Genomic DNA, 24,370 nt, shown 5'->3' with positions numbered 1-24,370 from the left:
AATACAGTCCGTTGGGACTCCTTTCCTCGCACTTCTTGCTTTCCATTCTACCTCTCCACCCACCTAAGAAACATGCAAGTCTTTGGGGTAGGCGAGCAAGTAAAGCCGTTTTACAGTGCCTCCCACATTGCTGGATAGGGAGTTCCTAGTGAGCAAAACCTATTTCTCTATTGCACCCCAATTGTAGAGAAATTTAGACAGCAACAGTCCATCTACATAAGGGTACTTAACTACAGGCAAGAATTGAGACGTATTCCTGTAAACCCTTTAGTTTCTTAAAACTGCCCTCACCCACTTGTTAGTGGCATGCTTCCTCATTGGGCCGCTAACATACCCTGATCAGTGTTCAGGGTGGAGCGCTGTGTTTTTTATATAAAGAAACTGACTCAAAAGGGATCAAACAATGTGCAGAAAAAGTGAAGATTGAACTGTGTCAGGAGGTACCCTCTCGATTTTATTTTGGCCCTCTGTGGCAGGGTTAAAATCCTAAAGGCAGGGTGCACTCACAAATTATATCCCTGTCAGTCTCTCTGCTAATATCAACATGTTTCAGCCATATCATTGCCACTGAGGGTCATTGGCCTTCATCAGGATAAAGATCCATTAGCTATTATCGCTAAAGAAGTCCCTCCTTACTATCTATATGGAGGTGAACAATGGTTAACAGGCCATACTCGCCACCTGTAACACTCCAGGAAATATTTGAGTTTCACAGTCTTTGTTCCAAAACCGGGTAAAGAGTGGGAATGTCGCCTTATAGTCAAACCTTCATCAAGATCCGATGACTTCCTTTACTATCGCCACTCTGTACCCTCCTACATCAGATGGTACAGAGCGGCGATAGTGAATGGAGACGTAGGACCTTGACAAATATTTCAATATCGCTACTCTAGTCTGTACCCTTCGACATGGAGAATCTAGGCAAAGTGGCGATACAACGAAACACACTGACTTATCATGGTCCTGCTGCGTTCCTGAACTCTAGGGCTCAAATAGTTTAAGGGAATTACTTTCAAGCTACTCATACACTTACCTTCGGTCAGCTGTAATCCCACACTTTTACGGCCTTCTCATATATATGCGTGGGAATCACTTTGATAACTATGAGTTTGTTTTCACCATGGGTGAGTCCGTCCAGGGGTCCCTATACTGCAAGCCCCAATTGTGCATCTGGAGAATACTCCTAAGTAGACGGTTCACCCGAGTTGAGTGCGATTTTTATCTGGGACATCGCATACTATGAAATTACATCCTGTGACTCCATTCAGTGACTAATTATAGCCTTGAAGAAGTCCTTTGGACGAAACACGTGTCGGCTGCCTGTAACATCCAATAGTCGACACTACAACCTATATGGAATAATACATGAAGAGATCACATTGAACCATCAACCTATTCCTCCTTTCTTTTTTACTAAGGAATGTACTGATACACAAGTGTGTGCTTCAGGTGCTATTGCTAAAATTTGTCCCGACTGTGAGAAGGTGGCCTGATATATGCTGTCCACTAGTTCTAGTGGGCACCTTGTATCAGTCCAAAGAACCCCTTAATGTGAATTGGTTAAAGACAACCTTTATTGAAAGCTATCCTAGTGGTAGCTATGGAGAGCAGCCTTCAGGCTAAGTCTTGAAGGAATGTAAAGTAAAGTACCAGTCTATAATCTCTTGAATGATCAAATGAAAAGACAACCACACCAGCTATATATTCAAAATATATGTATTTATGTTAAAACACACCCCTCTAGTCCCTTTATGAGACTGGAGTTCGAAGTACTTTGGTTACAAGTTAGCAATTATCAGTAATAGCACAAATACACGTTTGGGCCCTAGGGGCGTACCAAACCATATACCAAAAAAGTGGTATAAGAACCATGACTGGAATAGACACAAGGCCTAGAGCCTGTAGAATCGCTGGGACCCCAAGGAACCACCCAAAGTAGTGACACAGGGGACCCACAGGGGCCGTGTGCAATGTGTAAACACAACTGCGGGTTCCCATTAGCTTCTATGGGCAATGTCGCGGTTGGAAATTTAAAGATTAGGGACACTTAGAATCGAGTCAGGACCAAACCCTTTTGGACTTAAGAAGTTCTAGGGCTAGCACCCACGGGAGCACCGGAGTACTCGAGTTACCTCACCCAGGGAAGCCGGGTGCATAGGTGTCTTTTGGTGTTGGGTCGCGTCGTCGATTGCAATGAAAGCCTGCAAAGAACTGCTGCTGCCGTGAAGAGGAGAAGTGTCCGAAGAGATCCAAGCCTAGATCTGGGATGGAAGGAACCTGAAAGCAGAGGGGACAGAGTCTGGATCGCTAGCCAGTGACCGAGGGCAGGATGGACCAATGCCCACAGATGTCGAGTGCTTCAGGTGAGTTGAGGGGTGTCTTGACTCTTCAGCCACGAGGTCCAGGAGGTGTTGACGAAGTCCACAAGCCGGATTCGAGCTGTCCCACAAAGTTTGTCGAGTGCTGCAGTGTCGGCGACCAGAATGGACTCAACAAGCCTTAGCAACGGCAAGTCACTGGAATTCAGAGAAAGGACTGCGGTGCAGACCAGCAAGGTCTGAGGGACTCACCCAGCAAGGGTAAGTCAGGGCATATCTTGAGCAACCAGGAAAGCCCAATTAGAAGAGGGGTTGCCTTCATGGGGACCTGCTAGCCAATGGGCTAGTGATCGCAAAAGAGCCTCGAGCGGTCGCACTTGAAACTGGCCCACTTGTCACTCGTGGAGTGGAGGCCAGCAATCTTTGGTGCAGCAGGTGCTCAAGGCTGGGGCTACTCGAAGACCAAAGCACAACTTCAAGGAGGACCAGGAAGATAGTGTTGCTGCAAAAGTTCACGGTGTCCAGGAGTCATGGTTCCACATCACCCACGATAGCCACGGGCCTCAGCTTTGCTGTGGACTCAGGGTAGCCTCGGGGAAGTCTGGAAATCCACCTCTGGTGATGCAAAGACTTCAGCGTCTGGCGGGAGCTTCAGCGATGCAGACCAGTCAGTTGCTTCTTTGGTGCCTGCCAAGCAGGGGAGTCCCTCCTTGACCCCAAGGGAGATTTCTTCAGTCTTCTAGTCAGGATAGAAAGTCAAAGGTCCAGGATATATGTAGCAGAGTTTCGTCCAGGGTAATCTAAAGTCACAAGGACTGGGTTCCCATACTTATACTAAGTTTGGGGGTTGGACATACTCTAGGGACCCACCTATGGGAGGGTTTGGACAGAGGGGTGGTTACACCCATTTCCTTTGTCCAGTTTCACGCCAGAGCAGGGGCAGGTAGCCCCTGCAACCGGTTTGAACTGGACTATGCATAGGGACACCAAGTGTGCCCCGGGTGCAGGACTTCAAACCACCAGAGAGTACTCTCGCCCAGCCCCAATACACATCTGCCTGTCTGGGGAAGTGGTTACACCTCCCTTCGACAGGAAACCTATTGTCCAGGCCTCCCCTGCCGGAGTTTCGGTCAGCAGCAGTAGGCCAGACCCATGTCTGTGGCAGAGGCATCCATTTTGTGATGCCAGGGCTCAGGAAAGTCCTACCGGGTTAGACCAGTGTGAACATGTCTCTCCCTCTAGAAGGGTGGAATGCTACCCCAGCCACCAGAACTGGCGGGGTGGGGGGGGGGGGGGGGGTAGTATTCCAAAGCGTTTGACACCAAACACGACATGTTTTGATGCAGTCATTCCAAAGTTAGCATTTACCACGAGGTTATAATGCACTTAAGAGTATATGGTATGGCTGTATCACAGAACAGCCATAAGGAAGTATTTCCGAAAGCTGCAGAGGGGCTCAGCTGATGCTTGGGCACCCTCTAACACAAAACCAAGCACTCTGCCATCAAGATTGTCAAGGCCTGCCATAGGAGTGGCTTATAGGTTTATATGTGTCTGTATATATATGTGGATATAGGTAGCCTATACCACTGTAAGGGGTGCAAGCACACCCTTACCCAGGCTATAGTAGCAGACCTGTGGTGCCATTTTGAAGTGCTTCTCAGGGGTGGCATAATACATGCTTCAGCCCCTGGTAGGCCTCTGAGGTACCTATGCCCTAGGTACATAGTATACCATATACTAGGGGCTTATAAGGCACTCCAGAATCCAATTAGATATGTACCTAATGTACATGCAAACCATTTTAGAGAGGAAGCAGCTAGGCTGTGGTCCTGATTAGCAGGGCCACAGCCAGACTAAGGTCGAAAAACAGTGAAACACCAGCAAAAAGTGGGGGTACCCAAGTGAAGCAGATCCTACTCTCCTACACAAACCCCCCCCCCCCCAAACGCAGGGACATTAAACTAACCTTGACCAGTTGAGTCTTCATGTTCTAAGTGGAAATACCTAGAGAGTCCATCTGCATTGGCATGGTTACTCCCAGGTCTATGTTCCACTGTAGAGTCCATCCAATGTAGGGAAATGGACCACCTACGCAGTTTGGGGTTTTCACCCTTCATCTGTTTTAGCCATAAGAGGGGCTTATGGTCTGTCTGAACAAGGAAGTGAGTACCAAACAAGTATGGCCTCAACTTCTTCAAAACCCAAACCACAGCAAAGGCCTCCCTCTCAATGGCTGACCAATGTTTCTCTCTAGGGGTCAGCCTTCTGCTTATGAAAGCTACTGGCTGATCCTGACATTCATCATTCAATTGTGACAGTACAGCCCCTACCCCCAATTCAGATGCATCTGTTTGGACAATGAACTTCTTAGAGTAGTCAGGACTCTGCAGAATGGGAGCAGTGCACATGGCCTGCTTCAGGTCATCAAATGCCTTTTGACAGCTTGCTGTCCACTAAACCTTTTTGGGCATCTTTTTAGAAGTTAAGTCATTCAGGGGTGTCACTATTGATCCATACCCCTTGACAAATCTCCTATAGCACCCAGTCAGGCCTAAGAAGGCTCTCACCTGAGTCTGGGTAGTTGGAGCAACCCATACCATTATGGTCTGGATTTTGCTCTGCAATGGTTGAACCTGGCCTCCACCTACAAGGTGGCCCAGGTACACAACCTGACTCTGCCCTATCTGACAATTAGTAGCCTTGATAGTTCAGCCTGCTTTTTGCAGGGCCTCCAAAACATTCCTCAGGTGGACCAGGTGATCCTCCCAGGTAGAGCTAAAGACAGCAATATCATCAAGATATGCTGCACTAAAGTCTTCCAGGCCTGTAAAGACTTGATTCACCAACCTTTGGAAAGTGGCAGGTGCATTCTTCAAACCAAAGGGTATTACCACAAATTGATAGTGCCCACTAGGGGTAGAAAATGCTGTCTTTGGCTTTGCATCATCAGCTAGTCTGATCTGCAGTAGCCAGCTGGCAGGTCAAATGTGCTTAGAAACTTGGCTGAGGCCAAAGTATCTATTAGCTCATCTGCCCTGGCGATGGGATGGGCATCAGTCCTAGTGACTGCATTGAGACCCCTGTTGTCTACACAAAACCTCATCTCTCTTTTCCCACCACTGGTGTGAGGTTTAGGTACCAGGACTACTGGGCTAGCCCAGGGGCTAACTGAGGGTTCAATCACACCCAGATCCAACATATTTTGGACTTCTGTCCTTATACAGTCCCTGACATGGTCAGGTTGCCTGTAGATCTTATTCTTCACAGGTAGACTGTCCCCAGTGTCCACTTCATGAGTGCACCGGGTGGTCTGATTGGAGTCAGAGAAAACATATGTCTAAACTGGCTGAGAAGATTTCTGCAGTCAGTTTATTGCTGGGCAGTGAGGCTTCCTGCCAAGGTTACACCATCTACTGACCCATCATCAGGGTTCTGAGAAAGCAGGTCAGGGAGTGGGTCACTCTCTTCCTCCTGTCCTTCATCAGTAGACATGAGCAAGCCCATGTCTGCCCTGTCAACATATGGTTTAAGTCTGTTGACATGAAGTACCCTATGGGGACTCCTAGGGGTTCCAAGGTCTACCAAGTAGGTAACCTCCCCTTTTTGTTCAACAATTGTATGGGGGCCACTCCATTTGTCCTGGAGGGCTGCTGGGGCCACATGCTCCCACACTTTCTGTCCTGGCTGGTAAACAGTTAGTACAGCCTTCTGGTCATGCCAGGCTTTTTGCAGTTCCTGGCTAGCTTCAAGGTGTTTGTTTGCCTTTTTCATGTACTCATCCATCCTGGAGCGGAGACCAAGTACATAGTCCACTATGTCTTGCTTTGGGGGCTTGAGAGGTAACTCCCATCCTTCCTTTACCAAACACAATGGACCCCTGACAGGGTGACCAAAAAAAAGTTCAAATGGGCTGTAGCCAACCCCCTTTTGAGGCACCTCCCTGTATGCAAATAAAAGGCAGGGCAAGAGTAGGTCCCATTTTCGCCTAAGCTTCTCTGGGAGTCCTTTAATCATGCCCTTTAAGGTTTTGTTGAATCTCTCAACTAAACCATTGCATTGTGGGTGATAGGGTGTGGTGAACTTGTAGTTCACTCCACACTCCTTCCACATAGCAATCAAGTAACTAGACATGAAGTTTGCATCCCTGTCAGATACTACCTCCTTAGGAAAGCCTACTCTTGAGAACACACTCAAGAGAGCTCTTGCCACTACAGGTGCTGTAGTGGTCCTTAGGGGGACTGCCTCCGGGTACCTGGTGGCATGATCCACCACCACCAGTATATATCTGTGCCCAGATGCTGTTTGGGGATCCATGGGACCAACAATGCCAATCCGTACCCTTTCAAAGGGCACCCCCACCACCGGTAGTGGTATCAGGGGGCCTTTGTAGTGCCACCTGCTTTGCCACTGGCTTGGCAGGTTACACAGGAGTGACAAAACTCCTTTGTGTCCTCAGACATGTGGGGCCAGTGAAAGTGAGGGACAATTCTGCCCCAAGTCTTGTTTTGGCCTAGGTGTCCTGCTAGGGGAATATCATGGGCTAGTGCCAATAGGAAACCCCTAAACTTCAGAGGTATAACCAACCTCCTGGATACACCAGGCTTGGGGTCTCTACTCTCTGAGTATAGGAGTCCATCATCCCAATAAACTTTATGGGTGCCACTAGCATTCCCAGCAGCCTCACATCAGCAGCTTGCTTTCTGAGGGGTTCAAGAGAGGGACAGGTTTCCTGCTCCTGGCTCAGATTAGACCTGGAAGGGCATCCTGTCCCCAAGAACTCAACCTGGTCAGGTTCAAGCTCATCTGGGACAGTTCCTTCATCAGGCTCAAGATCATCTCCCCGAGGAGACTGATCCGCATTCTGAGACAGGAGGGAAGGCTCTGCCTTAACCCTACTGCTCCTCCTCTTGTGAGGCACCTGGTCCATTATTCCAGAATCCAGGGCCGGTCCAGTTTTAGACATTTTAGCCTGTGACCTGGTCACAGCAAAGACATGTGCAGGGATCCCTAACATTTCTGCATGTGTCCTGAGCTCCACTTCAGCCCAAGCTGAAGTCTCTAGATCATTGCCTAGCAAGCACTGTACTGGTAGGTCTGCACTTACCACAACCTTCTTAAGGCTAGTTACCCTTCCCCAGGAGAAGTTAACAACTGCCAGAGAATGGTCTGTTCTGACATTGCTAGCATTGGTCACTTGGTACATTTTACCAAGTATAATCTGCCCAGGATCCACAAGATCTTTTGTCACCATTGTGACACTTGCTCCTGTGTCCCTGAATGCCCAAGCTTCTCATCCATTTATCAAAGGCTGTTGTCTGTATTTTCCCAGGTTACTGGGACTCACACAGGGGGACATATCCATGCCCCCATCACAGACAAGCACAGCCTGAGTGGGAACTCTGACTAGGCCAGAGTCAATCTCAGAACCCAGGGTCAACCCTACTACACCCTTATTCTGTGTATTCCCACCACCAATTGTAACTGCACTAGGGGGAGCAGGTGCCTTAGGGGCATTGGTGGTGGCTGGAGTATTCACTTTGGCCTTGGTGCAGTCACTGGTCCAGTGAGTTTTCTGCTTACACATTTTGCACCAAGGTTTCCTTTGCCCTTTACCCTTACTTGACTGTGACTCCCCATTAGAAGAAGATTTTTGGGGCCCTTGAGAAGACTTCTTGTCTTTGCCCTTGTCCCCACCCTTGTCAGAGTTCTTGGAATCTTGCTTCTTTGGGTCACCACCTTGGTTCTGTACCTTCTGCCTCACCCTGGCTCTGACCCATTTGTCTGCCTTCTTTTCCAATTCTTGGGGAGAGGTCAGATCAGAATCTACCAGGTACTGGTGCAACAGCTGATTTTTACATTTATTAAGAATCTGCTCCCTCATTATCAGATTGTACAATCCTATGAAGTCACACACTTTACTGCCTAATAACCAACCTTCCAGAGCCTTAGCAGCACAGTCAACAAAGTCAACACAGTCTTGATTTTGTGCTTTTTGGGTGTCTCTGAACTTTAACCTGTATTGTTCAGTGGTTAGGCCAAACCCATCTATTAGTGCACTTTTCAAGACCTGGTAATCATCAGCATCCTCTTCTCTTACAGTGAGGAGCTTGTCTCTACCTTTGTCTGCAAAGGAGAGCCATAAGATTGCTGCCCACTGACCTTGAGGGACCTTCTGTACTTTACAGGCCCTCTCCAAGGCAGTTATCCATTTGTGGATGTCATCCCCACTCTGGTAGGGAGGGACAATCTTACTTAGGTTTCTACGGTCATAAGACCTCTCCCTATCTCTAGGGAAATTGCTGCCACCAAGGGACTCTAGTCCCTCCTTTTTACTAGCTCTGTAGAGCTCTATGGCTTCCCTATCTAAGGCCATCTGCTGCTTTCTGAGGTTGAACTTGTCTTGCTCATACTTCAGCAGTCTCTCTCTTCTCTCCTGGGAGGTTTCCCTCCCTCTATGAGAAGAGACAGAGGTCCCTATAGAGGAGTTAGACTGGACAGATCCCCTTGACAGAGATCTATCCCTTCTAGCCCTATTTTCAGGTCTACCTGGAGAAATAAAGGAAGGAGCATTGTTGTCATCCTCCTCATCCTGGAGATCTGTGTTCACCAGAGTCTGGTCATTATCACCAGTCTGGTCAGCATTAGAGGTAGGGTCAGGGGAGTTTTCACCCCTAGGCCCTCCCTCACCTGCTGTCCCACCCACACTGTCTACCTCATCAGGCCCACTAGGCCCTGTGATATCATCCAGCTTAAGTATCTGTATGAGATGCTGGGTGGTTGGGCTTTTGCCTGTCTTCAGCTTCCTAATGGAACATAAAGCCCTTAGCTGAGCAAAGGAGAGATCCTCATATTTATAGGGAAGGTGCTCACTGGTTCCTGGTAGGGAACCACTGGTTCCTGGCTGGTTAGACATTACTAATGTGGTGTGGTGTATTGCACTACCTATACTAGTGTGGCCTACTAAACTCTCTTGAGTTGTAGAAAGGGGTTGCTATCCCTTAACACACAAATCTAAGTTCAGTAGAACTTACTGTAGCTAAACTTGATATTATATGTACCTTAGGTACCTTTAGTGGTTTTCAGTTGATCAATTAATTTGAGATTATCTGGTAAAACAATAGCAAACTGGAATCCCACACGCTGCGCACCAATGTGAGAAGGTGGCCTGATATATGCCGCCCACTAGTTTTAGTGGGCACCTTGTATCAGTCCAAACAACCCCTGATGGTGAATTGGTTAAAGACAACCTTTATTGAAAGCTATCCTAGTGGTAGCTATGGAGAGCAGCCTTCAGGCTAAGTCTTGAAGGAATGTAAAGCAGCTTGTTTTACCAGTATATAATCTCTTGAATGGCCAAATGAAAAGACAACCACACCTGGTATATATTCAAAATATATGTATTTAGGTTAAAACACACCCCTCCAGTCCCTTTATGAGACTAGAGTTTGAAGTACTTTGGTTACAAGTTAGCAATTATCAGTAATAGCAATAATACACGTTTGGGCCCTTGGGGCGTACCAAATCATATACCAAAAAAGTGGTACAAGAACCACGACTGGAATAGACACAGGGCCTAGAGCCTGTAGAATCGATGAGACCCCAAGGAATCACCCAAGGTAGTGACACAGGGGACCCACGGGGGCCGTGTGCAGTGTGTAAAAACAACCGCGGGTTCCCGTTACCTTCTATGGGCAATGTCGCAGTTGGAAATTTAAAGATTAGGGACACTTAGAATCGAGTCAGTACCAAACCCTTTTGGACTTAAGAAGTTCTAGGGCTAGCACCCACAGGAGCACTGGAGTACTCTAGTTACCTCACCCAAGGAAGCCGGGTGCATAGGTGTCTTTTGGTGTCAGGTCGCGTCGTCGATTGCAATGGAAGCCTGCAAAGAACTGCTGCTGCCGTGAAGAAGAAAAGTGTCCGAAAAGATCCAAGCCTGGATCTGAGATGGAAGGAACCTGAAAGCAGAGGGGACAGAGTCTGGGTCACTAGCCAGTGACCGAGGGCAGGATGGACCAATGTCCACAGATGTCGAGTGCTTCAGGTGCGTTGAGGGGTGTCTTGACTCTTCAGCCACGAGGTCCAGGAGGCGTTGACGAAGTCCATGAGCCGGATTCGAGCTGTCCCACGAAGTCTGTCGAGTGCTGTGGTGTTGGCGACCAGAATGCACCCAATAAGCCCTGGCAACGGCAAGTCAATGGAATTCAGAGAAAGGACTGCGGTGCAGACCAGCAAGGTCTGAGGGACTCACCCAGCAAGGGTGAGTCAGGGCACATCTGGAGCAACCAGGAAAGACCAATTAGAAGAGGAGTTGCCTTTGTGGGGACCTGCTATCCAACAGGCTAGTGATCACGAAAGAGCCTCGAGCGGTCGCACTTGAAACTGGCCCACGGGTCACTCGTGGAGTGGAGGCCAGCAGTCTTTGGTGCGGGAGTTGCTCAAGGCTGGGGCTGCTTGGAGCCCAAAGCATAACTTCGAGGAGGACCAGGAAGATAGTGTTGCTGTATAGAATCACAGTGTCCAGGGGTCACGGTTCCACATCACCCACGATAGCCACGGGCCTCAGCTTTGCTGTGGAATCAGGGTAGCCTCAGGAAAGTCTGGAAATCTACCTCTGGTGATGCAAAGACTTCGGCGTCCGGCGGGAGCTTCAGCAAAGCAGACCGGTCAGATGCTTCTTTGGTGCCTGCCAAGCAGGGGAGTCACTCCTTGACCCCAAGGGAGATTTCTTCAGTCTTCTAGTCAGGATAGAAAGTCGAAGGTCCAGGATATATGTAGCAGAGTTTCGTCCAGGGTAATCTAAAGTCACAAGAACTGGGTTCCCATACTTATACTAAGTTTGGGGGTTGGACATACTCTAGGGACCCACCTATTGGAGGGTTTGGACAGAGGGGTGGTTACACCCATTTCCTTTGTCCAGTTTTGCACCAGAGCAGTGGCAGGTAGCCCCTGCAACCGGTTTGAACTGGACTATGCACAGGGACACCAAGTGTGCCCCCAGTGCAGGACTTCAAAGCACCAGAGAGTGCTCCCGCCCAACCCCAATACACATCTGCCTGTCTGGGGAGGTGGTTACACCTCCCTTTGACAGGAAACCTATTTTCCAGACCTCCCCTGACGGAGTTTCGGTCAGCAGGAGGCCAGACCCGTGTCTGTGGCAGAGGCATCCATTTTGTGATGCCAGGGCTCAGGAAAGTCCTACCGGGTTAGACCAGTGTGAACATGTCTCTCCCTCTAGAAGGGTGGAATGCTAACCCCGCCGCCAGAACTGGCGGGGGTAGTATTCCAAAGCGTTTGACACCAAACTCGACATGTTTTGATGCAGCCATTCCAAAGATAGCATTTACCGCGAGGTTATAATGCACTTAAGAGTATATGGTATGGCTGTATCACAGAACAGCCATAAGGAAGTATTTCTGAAAGCTGCAGAGGGGCTCAGCTCATGCTTGGGACCCTCTCACACAAAACCAAGCACTCTGCCTTCAGGATTGTCAAGGCCTGCCATAGGGGTGGCTTATAGGTTTATATGTGTCTGTATATAAATGTGGATATAGGTAGCCTATACCACTGTAAGGGGTGCAAGGACACCCTTACCCAGGCTCCAGTAGCAGACCTGTGGTGCCATTTTGGAGTGCTTCCCAGGGGTGGAATAATACATGTTTCAGCCCCTGGTAGGCCTCTGAGGTACCCATGCCCTAGGTACATAGTATACCATATACTAGGGGCTTATAAGGCACTCCAGAATCCAATTAGATATGTACCTAATGTACATGCAAACCATTTTAGAGAGGAAGCAGCTAGGCTATGGTCCTGATTAGCAGGGCCACAGCCAGACTAAGGTAAAAAAACAGTGAAACACCAGCAAAAAGTGGGGGTACCCATGTGAAGCAGATCCTACTGTCCTACACCGACTGTTTTACACAGTAGGGTAAATCACACCCTGGGTGGCTGGATGTTCGCCACGTGATTACCACAAATTGGACTAGCTATTTTGCTTCCTGATTGTTAGCTTTTATATATGTTATGTTAGCACACTGATTCTCATCTTACAAACTGTTGGACACTGGTGATTGATGAGCAGATAATTGGAATTGCAGGTTATTGTTTCATTTTACCAAAAGTCATAAATTAAGTTTGTTTGTTACAGTTCTATTACATTTTAACACTTATAACTCCCCCCGGTCTCAAAGCTTTGGGAACCACCTATTTGCATTTCCATAAATGTACCCAAGAAGACCAACCTCATGGGATGTTCTGTGAAATACCTGACCCTGTAAAATGGGTGGCCATGAAATTGGAGTGGCGTAGAAGGCTTAGAGTAGAGGAGCATGGTGTAGAGTTGTGTGGAGTGGATCAGAGTGGCATAGAGTGGCGTGAAGCGGAGTGGCATAAAGTGCAATGGAGTGGCATGGAGTAGAGTGGCATAGAGTGGAGTGGTGTAGATTGAAGTGGCATAGAGTGGAGTGGCATAGAGGAGAGTGGCATAGAGTAGAATGACATTGTGTGGAGTGGTGTAGAGTATCGTAGAGTGGAGTGGTATGGAGTGGAGTGGTGTAGAGTGAAGTGAAGTGGCATAGAGTGAAGAAGAGTGGAGTGCCAAAGAGTCATGTGGAGTAGTGTGGAGTACCGTAGACTGGCATACAGTGGAACGAATTGGCATAGACCGGAGTGAAGTGGCATAGAGTAGAGTGGCGTGGAGTGGTATAGAGTGAGGTGTAATAGAGTGTAGTGATGAAGAGTGGCATGGCGTAGCATACAGCAGAGTGGCGTAGATTAGTAAAGTTGTGGGTGTAAGTAACTAAAGTGTCGGTAAAGACTGCAGATAGGATGAAAGCAACACAAAGAAGAAGCCGTATACCAGTGTTAAAAGAAGGAAAGCAAATCGTAGATCCAGGAATAATACTGAAACACTTGTAAAAAACATAAAATAGTGAGTTTGTAAAAAGATACGGAAAAACAAACACAAGGAAGAACACATGTACTTGGTCCATGCTCCAGGGAGGAGCTAACACAAGAAAGAAAGGGAAGCCTATGTGTTATATTTTGATTATTCATGTACTGTCATTTTAAATATGTGTGGAGCCATGCTTCTGCATGCGCTATGTTTTTCTTTGTGTATAGTTCTAAATTCTCTTAGAGAATTGAGTTAGAGATTCCAGTGTATTGGCAGTTTCGTCTGGAGCTGCCTGCCATGAAGAGGTTTGCCGTGCTGTCATAAATAAACCTTTCTTTATATACAACTAATGTGTTGGAATTTAACAATGGCGACGAGTTGAACCTCCTTCGTGGACAGCACGGGAGAAGGAGTGTTACATGGACCCATAAAAGCAAATTTGAAAATACGGAAAAAGAAGAGGAAAATATGAGCTCGGAAAAAAAAGAAGTCGACTAACGGTGAGCAAAGGAAAGTTGGGAGAGCTTACTGTATGTTTCAAAGTTGCCCCGTGAGCGTGGATTCAAGCGGAGGGGTGTGTCAAGATTAAATATTTTAGCGCGAGGAAATGCGAAGCAGCTGAACTTCGAAGTGCGTTCGGAAAGACCCTACGTAGGTGTGGTGAGTCACACGCACGACGCAGGAAGATGCTCCAGATACTTGGTCCATGCTCCAGGGAGGAGCTAACACAAGAAAGAAAGGGAAACCTATGTGTGATGCTATTAGGAATGATACATTGATCATTGACTCCATCTTGTGTAACTGACTCTATTTTCTGTGCTCTCACGCAGTTGCAGGATGGGGAGGGATTTTTTCATTTTTCACTTGTTTTCACTCCTCACTGCGCAGAGAAAGCTGGAACATGTTGTGTGGGATGCGTGCTTGGTACCTTTCAGGGCAGAGATTGTTGTTGCCATAGAAATGTGCAGAATGGACAGCTCTGTCTAGGAGTGAAAATACAGGAGCCTGGCCAGCTTCTGTCTTGTCCCTGACACAGACCAGTATGGTCAGTTTCATTTTCGTAACAGAGGAAAGGGGGCAAGGATTCTAGAACCTTCTCCTCAGGCATAGTAAAATGTATTAAAGGCGGAAAATCTTGGAGCTCAATCAGAAGCTCGCCTAGGTGGTAGACGCACCATTTTGGGGTATCTTATGTTCTTGTTCGAGACTTCTGGCTGACTTTCAAGGGCTTCCCAGTTACTGACTGACCAGAATGATGAGTGAAACTCTCTCAGTGAGGTGTTCTCTGTATCCACTTTATGTATATCCTTTCAGTTTCCTTGCTTCATGCACATATTTTATATGTTTCCTTGTCTTGTCTATATGTTATTTGCATTTGACTCCTTTTGGTTGATATTTGGGAATCTGCATTAACCAATATATTTTGCCTTCCCTCTAAAAGTGTTGAATTCCTAAATACACATGTTTAAATGCACCTGAAGTTGTTTCCTTGCCTCGTCTTGAGAGTGCTGAGTTCTTTTTGTACATGTGTTATTTAAAGGTGCAGCGGTACAGTTGTCTCCTCTTGGGAGTGCTGAGTTTAGTTGTGTCCTATTATTTCAAATCAGAAGCAATACACTAGGTGAGCTAGGCAATGAAAGATTGTAAATGAGATTGACAATGAAAACAATGAATGGTATGCTATGGGTGGTTTGTAAGCCCACCAAATAGTAAAGAGTACGTCTTTTGCCGCACAATGCATGCAGTGTGTAGGCGAGACCTAAAACATTGCTGTTCAGGGGGGTTGGAGGAAAATAAAACATAATGGACGAGGATATGGGAGATGGACTGAAAACAAAATCTCTCATATAGAGTGTTAGAACCCAAAAACGAAAAGTAGCTCCAAAAACAGGAGCAGTGGAAGGACACAAGTACTTGGCCCATGCTGCAGGGGAGTGCCAAACACAAGAAGAGGACATGATGCAAGCATGCCAAGACAAACTAGGACGAAGGAAATGAGAGTGATGCTGAAGCTAACACATGGTAAGCTATAGGTGGTTGTAAGGCCATTGTAAACCTAAAAATAACCAACACACCAAGGGAGAACACTCCCATGGTTTTGGGCTATTAGTTTGTACTTTTCCAAAATCAAACTCCCGTTTTGGGAGTTTGATTTTGGATAGTTAAAACTTTTCAAAGTTTGGTGTAAGCATCCATCACCAATGGCACACGCCCACTAAACTTTTATGGGCCTAATTTAGAGGTTGACAGACAAGGTACTCCATCTCAATGGCCACACGGTACTCTGTCTGCCAAACTCGTGGTCCTCCATTCCAATTTTGAGGCACGTGTATGCTGTTCAGTAATATGTTGAGTAAAATTGCTATGTCGGGGTAAACTTTCCTCATACAACCCAAGGGAGTATGGGCCATTGGAGGTTTAGAGTGGGCAGTCAGTGACTTTTTTTTTTTTACAGTGAGCACCACCAAGAATATCTGGGACAGTAAAAATCAAAAATGACCCCCACACTATCAGAGAAAATTCCCATGGGGTTGGGCCTATTAATTCTTACTATTATAGAAACAAACTCCTGCTTTGAGAGTTTGTTTTCGGAAAAGTACAAACTTTTAAAAGTTTGATGTACGGGTTGGTGACTAATAACAGGCACACATCAAATTGTTAAATGGCTTTGTATGAAACGCTGTGATGCAGGTTCATATAAACCCATAGAGTTCACCGCAGGGCTGGTGGTGAACTTCATATTTGTGGGGTCCTCTACCTCCCTGACCTCCTTTACTCCAAACTCCAAACCTAAAGGGTTTTAACACGTTTGTCTTTGGAGCTAAGTTTAAGTGAGATTGCTGGAAGGAGCTTCGGTGCCCCAAAGGGCGGCCCTAGTTCACAGGATGGATACATGCACGGTAACAAATATTCACAGCCTTGAAGGGAAGACATTACGACTAAGTACTACAAATGGCCATCCCTTAAGCATGCGTGCTAGACGTGACGCGTGGGGAGCGCACAGCGTCGAGGAGCCAGCATAAAGTCCGCAGCGGATTAACACTACGCATACATTTGCATGCATTATTTTGCGCACGTGCAGAGCGGGAATATCTTTGGGTAACTAAGCCCGCAGAAAATAGTTTTAAAGCACCACCCTACATCATTACACCCTATTTGTAGCGAGTTTTTACGACCTGTACTTTTTGTGTGCGGCAGGTTTACCGTGTTTTACGCAAATATATCCCGGGTTGCACAATGCGGTAAAGTGTCTGTCTGCGTGGTGATGGCTGCAGCAGACGAATCCCGTCTGAGGTCTGGACTCCAGCTCATTGTGGTCGCCATGGCTACCATCTTCGTATGTTAACGCACTGTCTGTCACTTGTTTCTTTACCACTCTGGCAATTTAAAGCTCATTCTGTACAAGGACTTTTTCTCTACTTCCTGTATCGATGTGATTAAAATAGAAGTAACGTGTTTGAGCAAGAACCGCTCCTTAAACGAGTCCAGGGTCTTTGTTATGGGAAGGGCTTGGATGGATGTCAATTAAAGGACGCCGAGAGTGGCAGCTGCTACCACTGGCTTGTCCTTTGTTATCTCAGGCGCTGCTCTTGTTAGCTGCTACCCAAGACTTTAAGGGTCACGAAGTCCCTGGCAGGAACATAAAGTAAACAGAACTCTAGGAGACCCTTTCTGTGGTTTGATCTTGCCCTGCCCACAGTCCTTCAGCAGCAGAGGCTCTAAAGATGGGTCAATGATGCCATAAGGGGTTAAAGGGTGCACAACATCATTTCCATAACCCTTGGCATTTCGGTGAATGAAAATGACTGTTTAGTAGTTGGTGTATGTGTATGCTTACAGGCTTATTTGATGAGCGGTGATCAGTAATACAGTGCGCAATGTCTTCCCTACTAAAAGCATTGTAGTGAGGCAGATTTGTACTTCGGTTATGACAACCCTGTGTGGTGAATCCGTGAAAAGTAGAGTTTTGTGCTCAGTACTTATGACCGCAGGCACCCAATCCCTAACTTAACAAGAACTGTCATTTGGACAAAAGACCCTGTGTCTTCCTACATCACTGTGCAGTGGAGCCACCACACGCTTTTCGCGGACATAAAACACACACTGAGGCAGGTAAACTGAAAACAAATGCCTTGCAAATGGATAAATGCAGAGGCCCCCTACAGTGCAAACAGCCAGTGCTGCTGGAACAAATTCCAGAATGCAGGATGCTGCCATCAAAATTACATCATTGGAACTGTGAAAAGCCCAAGCGTCACACAAAGGGTAAGTGTTGGAAATGAGCCACGCCATTGAGAGTGGGAAGGGTGTAATATGTAGCCAGTGATGCACTTTGGCGCACTCTGTTGCAAACATTTAACTAAAGCATTGTGTAGTAGTGCACTGTTATTCACAGACAGCACACTTTCCCATGAAATAGGCACTATAAAAAAGGTATCCAACAGACTTTCCTGTCCCACTACCTGTATCTCAGCAAGATGGTCACATAGTTCAGGGTACAAAGTCCTCTCACTTTACAGTCAGAGAAAGTAAACACTAATCTCCATGTTACAGGAATAAACAGGAATTTACACACAAGACAGACGGATTTTTGACCTCTGTCTTTAAAGCACAGCAAACGTGACAAGATAAAAACACAAGTTAAAGGCACCTTTATTGGTCATTCATCTTCTGGACTCTAGCATGTTTATTTTGGGGGTGCTGCAGCACCACCGTAGCCCTCCAGCGTCTCTGCAAACACCTACTGTGTGTTATTTGTTTATATGGTGAGAAATCAGCAGTGGTTTAATGGGTGATATAATGGGGCCGATGCTCAGGACCCAAAGTCCACATGTTGCTCAGACCGGTCAGATTAGGCATAAGGGTCCATTACCCTTTCTTAATGCATAGAGGGTGGTATGTCTGGAGTGTTCTGAGCACTCGTAATACATCCTTCCCATTGCAGTCAAAGGGCAGCTGCATTACAAGAACCTGTAATGCAGAGAAAGCCTGAGTAACAGGTTCTGATCCCTAAGTCACATCACTCTAAATAGGCAATGGAAATGTGTCAATGCCAAGAGGTCTGGTTTAAAAATGAAAATGCAAGCATTGACTTTACAAACACGTGTTGCTCTTGGGGGTTGGGATTACTGCCTGAGGGCATGGAGGTATACTAGGCCTGCTTGAAGTCATTCTTACGCAGCGCTTTTCAGTGTGGCTGTAGAAGTGGTTGGTATTGCTCTATCACTTACCGGTAATCTTCATTACTCCGGGTCCCGTTGTCCTCGTCCCATTCATAACTTATGGATTACCATCTCCCGACAGAAAAAAAAGATAAGAAGAATTCTGGGACACTAACCCCGCCCCTCCCACTGGGAGTACATAAGGGGCACTTACCCAGCATTCCTCCTGAACAACCAAGCCCACAAGGAAGGCCGGCCGTCCGCGAGGGAGGGCGGGCGTATGAATGGGACGAGGACAACGGGACCAGGAGTAATGAAGATTACCGGTAAGTAATAGAGCATTACCTCCAGGTCCCTTATGTCCTCGTCCCCTTCATAACTTATGGAGAATACCAAAGCAGAAAAGCCGGCCTTCCCACACAAAACAGAAGCCAACCCAGGAAACCAAACCAAGGCAGCCAACGCAGGAAGCAAAGGCAGAACCGGCGGAAAACCCCAGGCAGAGCACCCAGACAAGAGGGAGCCCCCCCAAGCCGGGACGCACCCCACAAAACAATGGAAGAACAGCCGGAAGACCAGGCCGGCAACCCACAGAGGCCAACCAGCCCACAGCAGGAACACCCCACCGCCAACCACAGAAGTGGAGAGCACGGACCCACAAGCCAACCGAGGCAAGACAGAACAAAACAGCGAGGCGGTCACCCAAAGAGGAACAAGCCCCTAGAAGCCAACCCACCAGGCCCCAAGAGCGAGAAGGGAGCAGACCCAGCAGGGACCAGAACCCCAGAGGACGAAAACCGACCAGGCAACAAGGAACCCGGGAAGACAAAGAAGAAAAGGGAACAAGAGGAACACATGAACCCAAGAACACAGCCCCAGCAGAAACCCCAACCGGGAAACCGGGGAAACCGGAGCAGGAAGCCACAGCCCGAAGAAGGCACACCCCAAACCACAGAGAAGGAGAGCAACGGAACGGGCAAACGACCCAGAGAACCCAAGACCACAGCAAGGGAACCCCAAGGGAGCCAACACCAGCAGCAGACAAGCCCAACCAGAGACAGGCCAGGCAGAGACGACCCCAAACAGCCCAATCCGAGGGCCAACAACAAAAAAAGGCCCCAAAGGAGCGGGACAGGCCCAAACAACACAGCACGGTCAAAAGCAGTGCCCGAGCAGGGGAAAACACCCAGGGCAGAAAACGGCCACCAAGGACATTGCAGCCGGGAAGCCAAAACCGAGCAACCCAACCGACCAGAAGGACCCAAAGGCCCAATCCAGAACCGGGGGAAGGCACAAAGAAGGGAAGGCCCCAGAAGAGCACAGACCAGAGAGCAAACAGCCCCGGCGCCGCCCAAACGAAATACCCAGAGCAGGGGAAAACAGAAGCTGAGGACAGACCCAAACAGGCCCAACTAGAGCCAAGAGGCCACACGGGGCAGCAGCACACAACACCCGCCAGGACCCGAACCCAACAGCAGAGGGACCAGCCACCCCACAGGCAGAAAAGACACCAGCAAAGAAGTGGCAGGCCAAACAAAGAACCCCCAACACAGCCCCAGCAAGTAGCCCAGGACAGCAGCAAGAGCGCACCCAGGCAACGCCGAGCAGGACCAAAGAAACGGAAACCCGCAAACCAGCCAAGATCCGGATCCAACAGGGAGGAAGGCCCAAGGGAACAGGCAACCACAAGGAGCCACCGCCGAAGGCCAAGCAAAAGCAGCTGCAAGCCAGCAGACCAGGAGAGACCGAAACACGGCCCCTGGAACAACACCAGCACAGGGAAAAGCGGAGGCACAACCCCGGCCAAAAAGAAGCACCAGAAAAGGCAGGGACAAGCACCCCCCTCCACAGTGAACCAAGCCAGAGGAAAACACCGCAGGCCAGAAGAGACCCAGCGAAGGCCAACAGAACCCGGGAAGCCAACCAGGCAACAAACAAAGCCCACCCAGAAGCACCACTGACACCATACAAGACCAGAGGAAGCAGGGAGGAAAGGCCGAAGGGAGAGGCACAGCCACCAGCCAAGAGGTCAAACACAAGACACCCCAGAAGAAGCAAGAACCAACCCGGGCAACAGAACAGGTGAAGCGGCCAGAACCCCACTCAGCCACAGGGACCAGAGAGTGCCGACCAGGGCCCCCAAAGCACACCAACCAGGGGGACAGACACAAAAAGGGGCCAGACCAGCACCACAGCGCCCACCAGCATCCCAGGAAGCAGAAAGAGGAGAAAACCCCAACCGGAAACCCAGGCGGACAACCCCAAACACGAGAGAAGCCGCCCCCAGGGAGCAAAGGCCACAGGAAAAACACAAGAGGCCAGGACCAGCAACCTTGAGGCATAGGACATAGCCAAGAAACCCCAACAACCCGCCGGAACGCAAGGGCCAGCAGACCACCAGGGCAAAAACGCAACACAAACAAGTGCGCCAAGAAGAGCCAGGCCGAAGCGCAGGCAACGCGACATGGAACAGAACCGCGAGAGCCAGGACAGCAGCAGGAAGACCGAGACAACAACCAGCACCACAGCCACACTGACACAACCTCCAGGAGAAGCAACTGGCAGAGACCCACCGAAGCCAACCAGAGGAACCGGGGCCCAGAGTACCACCACAGAGACACAGGGAATGCCAAGGCCAGGCCAGGTCCGAGAGCAGAAGAGACCAGGCTCCCCCAGGCCGGCAACACCGGGGGGCCAGAGGAAAAAACACCGGACACCGGCCAAGAAAGACAACCCGGCCACAGCACGAAAACCGCCCGCCGACAAACGGACAGCCGCCAAAAAGAACAGGGCCACAGGGGAGGAGAACCACGGGAAACAGGAGGGGAGGCACCCAAAAACAAACAGCCCACCACTGCAATGGAAAACACCCACCGGAACAACCATGCAAGGCAGCCCTGTGAGAGACGAACCCGCAGTGTGAGCAAGGAAAAAGGCTCAACACACCAACCAACAAGCAGCCGGCCAGGGAGACATACAACCCCGACCCAGGGCCCAGAAGACGGAACGCGACCGCCCCAACCTGCCAAGAGCAGGAGAACAGGAGGCACACCCCAGCGCGCCCGAAAAAAAGCCAGCAGGAGCGAAACCCCAGCCTCCACACAGAAGAAGAACGAAGTATGCGTGGGACAGGCGAGGTCTCCACAAAGGAAACACAGCACAGCAACGGAACCAGACCCGACGCCGAACTGAGGGAGCCCCACAGACCGGCAGAAGATGAAAACAGGGCAAGGAACCAAGCCCCGGCAAGGGCTCCCCAGAGCAACCAGGCCCGGACAGAGCACAACACATCCCAAAGCACCCCGTACCTGGGAACGACAGCCGAGAAGGAGCGCAGGGACACGAAGACCCAACGGAACGCGCCAAAAGGAAACCCAGCACCACGGGCAACCAAAGAGGCGGGAAAACAGACAGCAGAAGAACAAGGCACCCCCACCGGACCACCAGGGAACAGGCGCCGGCAGGAGCCTGCGGGGGAAGGAGGTCCACGAACACCCACCAACAACAGGGGAACGGAGTTAGTGGCAGGCAGCACAACAGCGGAGCCGCTGGGGGAGCGCCACAGCACAGCGCAACACGCCCGGCAGCAGCGGGGCACCCAGACCAACCCCAATGACAGCCCAGACCTGCAGCAACACCAGCACGAAAGAACAGTACACAGAAACCATGCCAGAACGACAAACAGCAACCAATGCCAAGCCGGGCAAAGCAGTGCCCTAGGACCCAGTCAGGAACGCAGCAGCAGCAGCCGCAAACAGCAACGGCCACAAACAGCAACGCAGACCGGGAAGAAGCCGGCAGCAGCACACCCCCAACCAGGAACAAAGCCGAAGACACACACAACCCAGAGAAAGGCAGCAACACCGCCAGAGGTCGAGGGGGGTGGGTGTGGGAGGGGAGGGAAAAGGCGAAACAGCACGCTGCACGAAACAATGCTGGCCGACAGGACCCACCACAGCAGGAGGCAGTACCAAAGGAACAGAAACCCAGACATGCTAGGGAGAAGACCCCGCCAGGGCACAGACTCGGGAAAGCAGAGCACAGGAGCCGAGCAACCCATAGAGCCATCCGCCATCAGCCAGGACACCGGCAACCCGCCCCTTCGAACACGAAAAGGCCCCGCAGGAGCCAGGAAAAAAGGAAAACGCGCAGCGCAGGCAGGCCGAAGCCCAACCGTAAGCCACGAGCAACACCCCACACCGCCTACAACACCAAGGAGAAGCGGGGGCCACCAGACAACAAGGCCCCCACCGGCAGCCGCAGGCAAACACACCCACAGAGCAGAAGCACCGCAGCGCACAGGAGGCGGGTAACAGAAGTAAAACAGGCAGGGAAACTAGAAACCTGCAAGCAGCACTCACCCGGAGCGGGGGCCAACCCCAGAAACAAGGCCCCCACTCCAATCGCCCATCAGGAGATATTCCAGTGGCAGAGCACATGCTTCGCATGGAAGAGTCCCTGGGTCAATTCCCAGCAGCTCCAGGAGTCTCCGCTGCGTCACACGAACATTCCCAGAAGGGAATGAAAGGCCACACCGCAAAGCGGGACTCACCCGGGGGGGCCGCAAACAGCCACACGGCCCCCCCCACACCGTCCGGGAACCAGGAAGCCGCCGCCAGACCTCAAAGGCAGCAGAGCGTCAGCAGGAACCAGGAAACCAGCTCGAAATCCACCCGGCCAAGCCCCAGGAAGACGAGCCTCCAGTAACCCGGAAGGACCCGGGAGGCCGGCTCACCAGCCGTAAAGGGCCGTCAGAAACCCCACACAGGGGAATCAAAGAGCCGGCCGAGAAACCAAGCCTCCCAGCAAGCCCAGCAGACCGGGAGGCAAGGAACCAGACACCCCAACCGCACAGCCAGGCAGCCGGACGGGGTAAAACAGGAACAGAAGCCACTCAAGCCCAGCAGGAGCAGCACCAGCATCCACATCAAAACTGTTGGCAGACAGAAAAAAGAACTGGAGGAATGCTGGGTAAGTGCCCCTTATGTACTCCCAGTGGGAGGGGCGGGGTTAGTGTCCCAGCATTCCTCTGATCTTTTTTTTCTGTCGGGAGATGGTAATCTCCATAAGTTATGAATGGGACGAGGACATAAGGGACCTGGAGGTAATGTGTGACTTTTCCTCTTTTGGATGTAGAAGTACAATTAATACGTTTATTGTTCATGAATTAAAATCTTACAATATAAAACCATATATTGCTGCTAGAATGTGAGGTGTGTAAGAATGCATCTAGTAGTGTTTGACTGGTAATCTGTGATGGATTTGAGGGTGCTTTCAGCAGCATGTGACTGTAGTATGTGAGGCGTGCAATGGTGCTGCCCATATATAGGGCAACAGTTCCACTTCTGGTTTTATTTACACCGTGGCTGAAGACATGTTGTGTCCTCCTTTAATGATGAATGATAGCCTTACACTTGCAACAGTCATCCCTAAGTAGAGTCCTCTACCTCTGCTTGTTGTGAGTCTTCATAGTCTGTTTTCGTGGTTTCAATACCGAGGCTGGCCAAGTAGTGGGAGGCCTTAAAGACCGAGGCTACCTATTTATTTACTTTGGTGAACCCTTGACCAGTGAAGACTGGTAGGCTATCTCCACCTATCAACACCTCCACACAGATCACTGAACCCTACATTACCTGCACAGCTGTTGTGATTCCTGGACCCAAGTCCAACAGTGAACAGAGTCTCAGACCCCTCCCAACAACCGCTTAGTACTGGCAATCACACCCTCCTCTGAATTCATATAAGCAGTTCCACAGCAGTTTCTATCAGCTTCTGCCCTTGGCTGATGCCAGTTCCAGCACATCAAACCTGAAGGCACCCCTGCTCCCCGACCATGTAGTGCACATGTGCAGCAAAGCGCACCTCAAGCACAGGTCTCATGTGCAGTACAGTAGCTTGATGGTAGCAACAGGTTCACCACCTGACAGAATCACTGTGTGTCAAAGAGCACATATTCATGCATGCACCCAAGAGCTCAGTTCTCACACAGTAGA

This window comes from Triturus cristatus, chromosome 9 (genome assembly GCF_964204655.1).
Source record: "Triturus cristatus chromosome 9, aTriCri1.1, whole genome shotgun sequence".
NCBI classification, from domain to species: Eukaryota; Metazoa; Chordata; class Amphibia; order Caudata; family Salamandridae; genus Triturus; species Triturus cristatus.
Note: the sequence above shows the minus strand (reverse complement) of the source record.